General features: G+C 36.2%; 1 long non-coding RNA gene across 2 annotated transcripts; it reads right to left on the reverse strand.

The window, feature by feature from the left end:
* Positions 1–4,733: 4,733 nt before the first annotated feature.
* LOC131314946 (uncharacterized) lies at positions 4,734–8,630 on the reverse strand. 2 transcript variants are annotated; one of them, XR_009196540.1, is made up of 5 exons: positions 8,553–8,630; positions 7,868–7,902; positions 7,723–7,780; positions 7,214–7,240; positions 4,734–4,957 (listed from the first exon to the last, which is right to left on the reverse strand). It is a non-coding gene; the product is annotated as an uncharacterized LOC131314946 (long non-coding RNA). The 2 variants fall into 2 exon arrangements; XR_009196541.1 differs by having other exon boundaries at positions 8,461–8,566.
* Between the last annotated feature and the right edge of the window lie 2,522 nt (positions 8,631–11,152).

Below are 11,152 nucleotides of genomic sequence, written 5' to 3' on the forward strand. Positions count from 1 at the left end.
CTTTGCCATAACCATATCATTCCTCTTAACTATCACTCAATAGTAGACAAGTCCAAATTAACGAGAATAATTCAGCTTCCTCATACTCTCTCTTTTTCTCTCTCTCTCTAGAATTCATACAGCTGACTGGGTTTCCGACTTTGGGGGCGGGGGCGCAGCTGACTAGGTTTCCAGATCCCTCGCCACAAATATTCGTGCAAGTGATACGTAGCTTACTGTCATTAGTTTCAATGGTGCTTAGTTTGGAGATCCTAAGGTTGAGAAGGAATAGGTTGTGTTTCTCCCAAATAAGATGTGAAACTAATATGCTCATCTTCGCTTAGTAGCGGTGCAATTACAATTCATATTTTTTTAATCCGTCCAATCCGTCTATTTATAATCCAACTCAATCCATTCATATTACATAATGAATTGATATGGGTTAAACCTATATAAATCCATATTTATATGGATCTAAGCAGATTGAAAATGGATTCAATATGAATTGAAATTAAAAGACCCACCTGCCAATAATCACTCGTGAGGGCCGGGCTGTCTCAACGAACATGTAAACTCAAACGTCCTTTTCCGTCGCTAGCAAATTATCACCTACAGCCCAAAAACTCTTCCATCACTCTTCATCTGATCGAAGTAACTAATCAATGGCCCAAGGTCCCACACAGCTCCCATGTTCCACCACTATCCACAAGCCACGTGTAACAAACAAATGGATATACCAAGGTTGTGATTCCGATTAAAGAGTTATGATATGAGCTGACAAGTGCAATTCAGTGGAGTATAAAAAATTACGAAAGCATGGAGACTAATTTTTCGTTTTCCAAGTCCCGTTCCACTAAAACTTTTTTAAAAAATAAGTATTTTTTTGAAATTTTCAAATTTTCAAATAATGAGTTTATAAAAATAAAAAATTAATTTTTTTTTGCATCTTTTAAAAGATCTCGAAGAGATTTTTCAAAGAAGATCAAATTTTTTTTTTTGCCGATTAAAAAAATACCAACTTTTTTTTTGTGATCACCAAGAGCAATTTAAGTCTAGAGTCTAGACCAGTCGATCAAGTGCTTCGCGGCGGGCATGATCCTCTCTACCTCACTCATCATCGCCAACTGCCTCTTTGTCCAAAGTGTATTCTCTCTCTCTAGATTTTTATTTTTTTCCCGCATAATGGGCTATGTTGATTTAGGGTTTCCTTAAATTAGTTTCGAGGTGACAAAGTTAGAATTTTATTGTGTTAGATAATGCCATAAACTATAGTATCAGAAATGAGGTGGAATGGGTTGATCGGGATTGAGGAAGGAGAGAGGAAAGCTGTGTTTGGAGGGGGGAGGGAAAAAAAAAAGGAGAGGAGGAAAACGGGTTGGGTTTGGGTTTGGTTTGATCCATATTCAACCCGACCCGCTTCAACCCACTTACTTTTTGACCCATATTCGACCTGTCCATATTTGACTTATGACCCGTTTCAACCCGTCCAAATCCACTCAGACCCGTCCGTTTGCCACCTCTAGTGCTTAGTTTGGATTTTGGATTCTAATCATTATCTTATTTCTCTCCAATCATTTTTCTCATTTTTCTCTTTATCTCTCTTCAATCATTACAGTTATTTCCAATCATTACTATATTTCTCTCTACACTTATAACCTATAAATCCAAATCTAAAATTTCAAAACGAATGGGGCTCGGCATTTACCACAATACTAACAGAAGCTTAGAAAAATCAAAAAATATATTTCTCTATAATCTAATCTAAGCAAAATAACACCAAACGGGCCCTCAATCGTATTACGACTGCTAACTAAAGATTAAATTGAAAAATGGAATGTAATGACAATTGACAACCAAAACTCTAAACACTTTATAGGGAAAAAAATAACCTTTATGTTTTTTGGAAAGAAAAAAAAATTCATTAATCATTGAAATATTGTTAATGTGAGAATAGGAAAAAAGAGAACGGCATCATATTCTTAAAACTAAGTTAAGAATAATCATGTACCTAATCCGAGACCCAAATCCTTGATTAGCAAGAAATCAACCCAAAAAACCCAAAGAGACAACAAGCCCACCTAATGGGACAAATCCAACCAAGAAAAGAAAGACGTACAATAACCCTTAGGGCTGTTACTCGAAACCGAAAAATCGATCGAAACCGGAAAAACCGGACCGGATCGAATTTTTTAAACCAGTTGAATAATTTCGATCCGGTTCCGGTTTATAAAATTTTATAAACCGGAAAAATAATTTCGATCCGGTTTATGTGTTTTAAAAACCGGTTGAAACCGGACCGGTTATATGTATGTATAATATATACATATATATATATATATATATATATATATATATATATATATATATATATATATATATATATATAAACATAGGGGAGGGGTTGAATTATAGGTTTTTGGTTGATATTTTGTGGTGTATATTGGTCTAATAAATATATTTATTATATAAAAACTATTTTTATGGGCTTAATTATGTTTTTATGGGTTTTTTTTTAATGTATTGGGCTCAAAATTGATCCTTTTTTGTTGGGCCCAAAAAAAGGGATTATAGATTTTTGGTTGATATTTTATGAGTTGAATTGTGAATTTTTTGATGTGTTGAGCTAAAAATATGGCCCATAAATGTAAACCGGATAAACCGGACCGAAACCGCTTGAGCCGGTCGAAACCGGACCGGTTTATCTCAACCGGTTCCGGTTTCTAAAAATCTCAAACTGAATAACCGGTTTCGACAGAAAAATACACCCAAACCGGTCGAAACCGGACCGGTATCACCCCTAGTAACCCTAACACAAATAGCCCAACCGAGAATTAGATGACTAATAACATGTAAAAGGCCAATTACAGCAGTAGCATGTTTCACGAAGTTCAGGATAGGAGTTTGAGTTAAGGGTTGTTAAGGAGTGGAGCAGATTGGGAGACTGGTGGCATTTCGGATTTGGGGGTGTTTAGGATTTTGTTGATTTTTGACCAAAACATTTGGATCTCGGGTACTTATAGAGATTAATTTTAATTTTCTTGTGCCCTTATCCTTTTAATCTCTGTAGTTTTCGAATTCAGTGATTAAATTTTTTTTTTTTTGCTAATAAAAAAAAAGGGGGCCAATTACATGCCCACAAAATGTGATTTTCATTTTTCAAACATCTACAGATCCCTACTATAAAGTAAATGTCAGACAATGTCATGTGTTATACACTTTGGTCATATAAAACGAATGTGGGAGTGTGAGTAGGAGTGAGTGCGCAAACATGAAAACTACTCCTGAGAAGGTTATTTGACTTAGTTATACCCCCTCATATCGTGTGGGAACTCCGTAATGGGGATGTCAATGCAGCCCTAAAAAACGAGGCTGTTTTGAACTTTTGAGGGCCAAGTGAGTCGGAGTCGGACATTATTTTAAGCACTACAACGACGTCAGTTTAGGAGAGTATTCCAGTAAGTTTTTCTAACCAACATAACACCACCATTTTATCTATAAACAATGATTTCAAAAAGCCCTAAGTTTTCCTGTGAGAATTGCTGCACCCAACTCAACGAGTTTAGCTATAATTTACTCCATTATGTAATTCAAGGTGGATTGATTCGAATAACACTAAACAGAGCAAGACATTTTTTAAATCCTTAACATAGTTTGTCAATCAACCCAACTCATTTACAGCCCACTGGTGCACTAATCACATCCATCTCCGATTAGTGATTGATTTGGTGGTGTACGTAAACTGACCAAATATCCTGAGATATCAAGAAAAATGATTAATCTCAACTTTAGTATGTGTTCATATTAGCTTATTCACGGAGGAGCTGTGAATAAACCATTTATGAAGCTAAACGTTCTCAACCGTCCATTTCGGCGTTAGACATTCAAATTTTAATAAAAAATTTATGGGGAAGAGTAAACTCCGGATAAGTTTTATTAAAATCCAAAATTTCCGAAACACTTTTGGATGGATGTGATTTACCTCTGTAAAGAAGTTTTTCCCTGTGTTATATACATGCAAGGACAAAGCAAAAAGTCAAAACCATCACATATAATCACATGAAGGGAAATGATAATATTAAAACTTTTTTGTAGCTGCCAAAATTATTGTGCACAAAAGACTTGTATCATGTACAGTGTAGAATGCTTTTATGCATTGAAATTTTGACACCAACAAAAATAATTTTGACATCATAACCACCCTTACATGAAAAGACAAAAAGAAAAGGTCGAGGATGTGACTCATCAGGATTTACTTAAAAGCAACAGCCTAACCTAATTAGGCTTTTGGTAACCTCTTCCAAATGTTGCTTTAACGTCATCAGGTTCCAAGATTTTTTTTGGCAGGAGGAACATGGAAAGGCCATGGTAAGCTGAATAATGTTTTTTTAACAAATCATCCCAAATATATTATAGATAGCAAATAAACAGTACAATCAATCGATTACAAATCATATAAACAACCCTATACAACAATCAAACCACAACATAACACGGTAAATAAAAACGAAGACTGAACGGAACCAAACAAGGCTATAACATGAGTGCCCTCAATGCCGATCACACAAGCAACTACACCGGCAAAATATAGGTGAAGAACAAGAGGCGAAGGAACAGTTCAAATATCCCATTTACGATAGAGTAGCATGAGCAGTTCACACAAGCAACTCTCTATCTTGCTCTGCGAAGCTGTGAGTTCAACCACAGAAATTCACTGGGTTCATTGCAGTGAAATAGTAGCATGAGCACTGAAAAAGTAGCATGAGCAGTTCAAATATCCCATTTACGATAGAGTATTTTAAAAGTTGTGGGGTTCAACTGACACCACAAGTGACAATGTGGAGTCACCCCCATTATCATTTTTGTTTGGTACATCCCCATAAACATCATAACAAAATTATAAAATCTTTCGTCACACGCAGCATTCTGGAGGAACTAACTCCCCTTCCCAACAAGAGATGATGTCTGACCTTCCTTTCGGCTGTAATAAGAATAAAAATAATATTAAACGATAAAAATAATAAAATATTACACGATGCAAAACCTGAACACTCCCATATAATGGAGTGTCCCTCGAATTGCCCTTCCCATAATCTCCAGATTCCATTCATACACAATGACTACAGTAGTTGTTACTCCAATTAACTAGAACCACTGTATGCAAAATGGAAGAACTATTACTTATCAAAAAAAAAAATGGAAGAACTATTTTACACAGACAATCAATCCCCAGTAATCAGTCTGCCACAGTTCAAATAATCACCACCAAATAACAAGAATCTATAGCTCACCTAATCTTTCCATGACTCACATTAGAAACGAAAAAGACTTTCCAAAGAGTGCCTCCACTATTGTCTTGTTGAAAGATTTGACCATGATGGAATGTATTAGCAATTTGCAATAGAATGGAATGAACCATTGCAACACATAGTAGGAATGTACACCGAGAAACTTAAGGAACCCATTTTGAAGTTAAGACAAAATACATCGTATCTTTTTTTTTTTTTTGATCAGAAAATACATGGATCTTTTGGAGGAAGAACTTGTTCTTGTTAAACCGACATCAACTAACCTCAGGATGCCTAAACTCAACATCCTTGAATATCATTTCCTCATATCAACCAACTTTTAAGACAATCCATGAACTACCCAATAATTGCTACGAACATAATGAGCCGAAAATGAACCCAGAGCAGTTCATCATATTTAGGAGGCTCATTTGGCATGCGTCACAAATCACAAACAACAAGATTATGCAGCAATCTAGAGATTTTTATCAATGGGAGAAAGGCTACAGTTTCAAAAATGGTCACTAGATGAGAAGGTCAATACACGAAGAATACAACAATCGAATCATAAAATGATGAGAAAATGAATACCAAAGCTAGAGTAGGCATTACAATTTATACTACGTAGTAAACTATGACTTTGTGCCCCAAGAGCCCAAGTTGCCACACCTACTGACGAGTCTTGGGATACAAAGGAGCACATGTGGGTAGGAGAATATGAAATGGAACAATAATAATTACGGTTAACTTTGAAATACTTCTAAAGAACAGATATTTGGGTTATTTGGGAGAAACACAACCTATTCCTTGTCAATTTAAAAGTACCTAACCTTAGGATCTCCAAACTTAGCACCATTGAAACAAATGACATAAATATGCTCTTGGTCAATTCGGAAAACAAATGCCCATGCTGAATATTCTGTGAGTACAATGATATTTTAGACTATTTCGGGATGTCTATCTAGAACATTTGGAAGACATGGAAAAATATGACATGTCATTATTGTGGCAACATTTATGAGCATAATTCCACAATCCAATAAATAAGATGTCGACAGTCACCGTATGTACTAAAGAGGAGTCAAGAGAGTCTTGAAAAGCAAGACTAAAATGATTTGGAACTCATAGTGTAGATGAGGAGTTGAATTCGTGAGTACACAGAACTACTTACAAACAATTATGCGGGAACTCTTAAGTAAAGATTCGCAATTGGGAATGAGAACTCCTAATTGGAGTTACTTCAAGATCCCCAAACTTAGCAAAAGTAAATAAAGATCACTATAGGAGAAATTTTTCGGTGCCGGGTGGGTATATCCGACGTGGTACCCGCTCGGCACATCCGGAACGTCCAATACACTTTTAGATGGCTTGGATTGAAACCCTATCTCTCCTCTCACCCCAACACTTTCTCTCGCCAAATCTGAGCCATCCAAAAACACAATGGATGGCTCGGATGTGCCGAGCAGGCACCACATGGTACCCACCCGGCACTGAAAATTTTTCCCCACTATAGGGATGATATATGTGCACCACCATAGAAGCACGATATATTCAAATGTCGAAGCATGAGCTAGACCATTTAATGTCAACCAAAGGCATGTAACTGTTAAAGGCTTAAGCCGAATTAAAAGAGCTTTTCGTCCTCACTCAGCTCCATGAATCGTTCGTAAGATTTCTGTTACTAAACCTATTTCGTCAAGTTAAAGATTTAATAGAAGAAAAAAATGAGAAACGAGCAAGTAAACATGACCCCAAAGATTTTGGACTGTGACCATAAAGAACCAATAAATTGCAGTGTCTTTTCAAGAGTTCCAAAAAATGAACTCGGGCGAACTAGTAGGACGGGGATCAAGTTTAAGACAAAGAATATCTAATTGAATATATAGATACCATGGCCTATGGTGCACCCAAAAAATAGCTGTCATATTTCAAAACAGGGAAATCCATACCTTTCTTCCATAGAAAACTTATACAACCTGCAACAAGACACGACAGCCGGTTATGACAAACTAACGAGTATTTACAATAAGTTGTACGGACCTCATTACAAAACAATTACAAAAATCCTGAACAAAGGTTGAAGGACAAGCACTAACAAAAGCGAAATTTATAATTATGCCGAAGAGGTTTTATAAGCTCAGTGTTTCTGTCAAACTAGCTCTTCCTAAAATGGAATTAATAGTTTCTTCTCGAATGGGTCATTGACTAGCTCTTTAACGGCATATCATTTGCCTCCCCACAATTACAAACATTGGCAAAAAAAAAAAAACTTACAACTCTCAAAAATTAATGTGCTAAGGGCTGCCAGTATAGTAGTAGTAGTAACGATAAATGGTTCCCAAAGGTAGTTCAGTTTCCCTTTTCAATCCCTATGTTTCGTCTTCCTTTGGTTTCAATTTCAACAATTAGATCACTGAGCTAGACAATAGGGACAGCATAAGTTTAGAATGAGACGTACTCATTGCCAGTAAGTGTACCCACGAATACAGAACCGATGACCCATGCGACATCTTTAACTGCATGATAAAAATATCGATTAGCATAAGAATAGCAACATGAGAAACTGACTGTACGTTGCGGATTGCTGCTTGTAGAAAACTTACTTAGTTGTAGTTTGTCGATCATCTTGAACTTTTGCCTGCGAAATCACATATGTTAGACAATGATTACCCAAAACGAGAAAAATAATTCAAAAAGAGTGCGAATAGATTTGCAGGAACCACGCAAGAAAAAACATATTTGGATCCATTCTGGATCCCACAAAAATTTAGAAAAATATTCATAAATTTTAGATAATTTATAAGGCTCTATAAAAAAAAAGAGACATCAATAAATATTATACTTTTCTGGATCTTACAAAAATCTAGAACAATATCCATAAATTTTTTAATATTATTTTATGAGATCTTATAAAAAAATCAGTTCCAACGAATATCGGTAAATATTATACTTTTGAATTCGTAAGGACGAACTAAACAGTTCTTATCCTACGAATCCAATAGTAATACTTATCGATATCCATTGGAACTAATTTGATTTTTTACAGGAACCAATAAAATAATATTCAAAAATTTATAAATATTTTTTTAGATTTTGTAGGATCCAGAATGAGTCTTAACGCGTTTTTCTTTGTGTGGTTTTCTACAAATCTTCCTTACGATTAGAATTTCCAATTCAAAAACTCAACAAATTCTACCATAATTCTGAAAGAGAATCGCACGAAAATATAGTCATTTAGATCCGTAAAAACATTAAAGATAGGGATGATACGGAGCGATTCTAATATACCTAAATCTCAGATCCGCTCCTCTTTCTTTCTCGAGCCCTAGAAAATCCGTTCCGTTCTTATCTTCTCTTCTTCTGGCCAATATAAATAGAAGGAAAAAATACACTTACACTCCTGTACTTTAATATATTGTTAAAAGTACCCCTAACCTACTTCCCCTTAAACTATCAAGTAAAGTATTAACATTTTCTATTTCCGTTATTATGTTCGGATTTTCTGTGAGGATTTTTTCTGTGAAGATTGTGTGAGGGTTGCATCAGAAAGTTGACACGTAATAATTGAAGGCATCCAACAGTACTAATTAAGGGTACTAATTAAGGCAATTTTACCAAGTCATGTAATTGCAAACGGACAGCGTCACTTAGGAAAGGAATCGTAAACGGCGAGAAAAGGGTCTGTTAACATTGTTAATAAAAACCCCCTTTCCCTGGTTCCACGGAGTATCAAGAAGTGAGAGTAGTGGAGAGAGAAGAGTATGTAGAGGAATCTCTCTTATTTTGTTCGTATGTAGAGGGAAAAAAACAGGGGCTCAAATCGGGAAGAAATTTGGAAAGAATTGGGTGTTAAGTTTTTGAATTTTGTTATGGGTACTACAATTTTGTACCGAACGTGTACAACATGATGAGGTGGAAGGGACCCAAAATTTCCAAAATGGAAGCCAACCCGGGAAAATTTAGAGAAAAGGGGAACCCAGCTTTTTCCCAAAGCCACGGACCTTTCCCATCTCTCTCCGCCTCCAAATTAAAGTCGAGCAAAAAATTGGTGCGTTCCACTACTCTCTCTCTCTCTCTCTCTCTCTCTCTCTCTCATGACGTTTGGGATGCGAAAGGGGGCTGCTAGTTGAGGAGAGGTTGGGGTTGTTGAGGTAGATTCACGGAGGCTATTGAATGAGCTTTTGGGGGAGTCGTTGTGCTGTGTATGGGAGAACGCGAGGAGCCGGAGTGGAAAGTTGCAGCTGTACATAGAGGGGAGGAGATGGTGGTGGGTTTGATCTTAAAATGGAAACCCTAGATCTCAATTATTTTTTGTTCTGCAAAATCCGAACTCTCTCGCCATATGTTTCTAATTTGTTGTGGTTTTTTGTGATTTGTTTTTCAAGTTTTTTTTTTTTTTTGGTTTGGGATTGCATACCCGGTTCAATAAAGCTAATCCAACCGAAATTCCGTTTGACCAAAAAAAAAAAAGGCTAATCCAACCCACTGAGTACCAGTATAAGTCCAAACGGGATGATTTCCAAAACTATGAAATTTCTATAGCTTTAATTGATGGATTTAGGCTTCATATCTTGTTGAATATTGGAGAAAGAGTGTGTATGGTAAATCCCCCGTCTCTTTTTCGAATACTAAAAGCATCTGATGTAAATTTTTCTTGATTTCGGTTTATGTACTTGTAATAGGGGGTAGAAGTTAAAAGTTAAAACAGAGGGTGTGGAAGACATAAATGGGTTTTCGGGAGAGCAATGGGGAAGGTCCATGGTCGGCGGTAATGGAGTTTGGCGTCAATGGAGTAAGCTGGGCTTCTGGTTGGGAGTTTGAATTTGGGAAAAAGCTAAGGTACCCTTTTCCTCTAAATTTCCCGGGTTGAATATTGCCTCCGACTCTTTTGGAAATTTTGGGTGGGGCCCCTTCCACCTCATCTTGTTGTACACGTTCAGTACAAAATTGTAGTACCCATAGCTAAAAAATTTAATTTTTTGCAAGAAACGTAATTTGGTCTGTGATTGTTGTAAAAGATATTTTTAAGAGATATTTGGGTAATGGGTTTTAGAGAGAGAGATCACAGTTCATGGTTTTTTGTTTTTTGTTTTTTTGAGATGAATCACACAGTTCATGGTTTAAGTGCGTTGGAAACATGGAGGTTTTTTCTAGTCCGACTATGGATACTGAAAAATTAGGTACCTGCATGCGGTTAGAATCCCTTACAAATAATCTAAATCGTTCATTAATTTTAAAATATATTTTGGTGACTTTGCAAAAACTCAATTCAATTAGACATGTGTAAGTAATTGATCCAATTTTTCAAGTTTTATTCTGAATTTAGGATTCTGAATTCTAAATGAAAATTTTGAATATTCGATCAACAATTTACACAAATCCGATTGAGAGATATCCTAAGGTCGTCCCCAAATAAGCAAAGTGCGGACGTTCAATAACAGCCAGGGCTCTGATTTTAAAAGGCAAGTCGCGGGTCAAAACCATTACTCTAAAAAAAAATACACAAACCCCACAACGCTCTTGCTTTTTCCATGGACATGGAATCCCTGGCTGTTTTTTTGTGGGGAGTACATGGCTGAACATGTATTCCGTTTTACTGAGAAATTTGGCTTAGATGAAAGCCAGCTCATTTTGTGGCGATCGGAGCCTTGTCTGTGTTCATGTCATGGCTAATGTTCATGTCATGGCTCATTTTGTGGTGATCGGAGCTTTGTCTGTGTTCAACAATCCCATTTTGTTGTGGAGTATCAACATAAGTCGTCTGATAAAAGAATTTCATTTTCTTCTAGGAATGCCCTAAAATTCTGATCGATATACTCAGTCTCATTGTCACTACGGAGAATTTTAATATTCGTATCAAATTGAATGCGTACCATGGCATAAAAAGA

Source organism: Rhododendron vialii, chromosome 13a, assembly GCF_030253575.1.
Source record: "Rhododendron vialii isolate Sample 1 chromosome 13a, ASM3025357v1".
NCBI classification, from domain to species: Eukaryota; Viridiplantae; Streptophyta; class Magnoliopsida; order Ericales; family Ericaceae; genus Rhododendron; species Rhododendron vialii.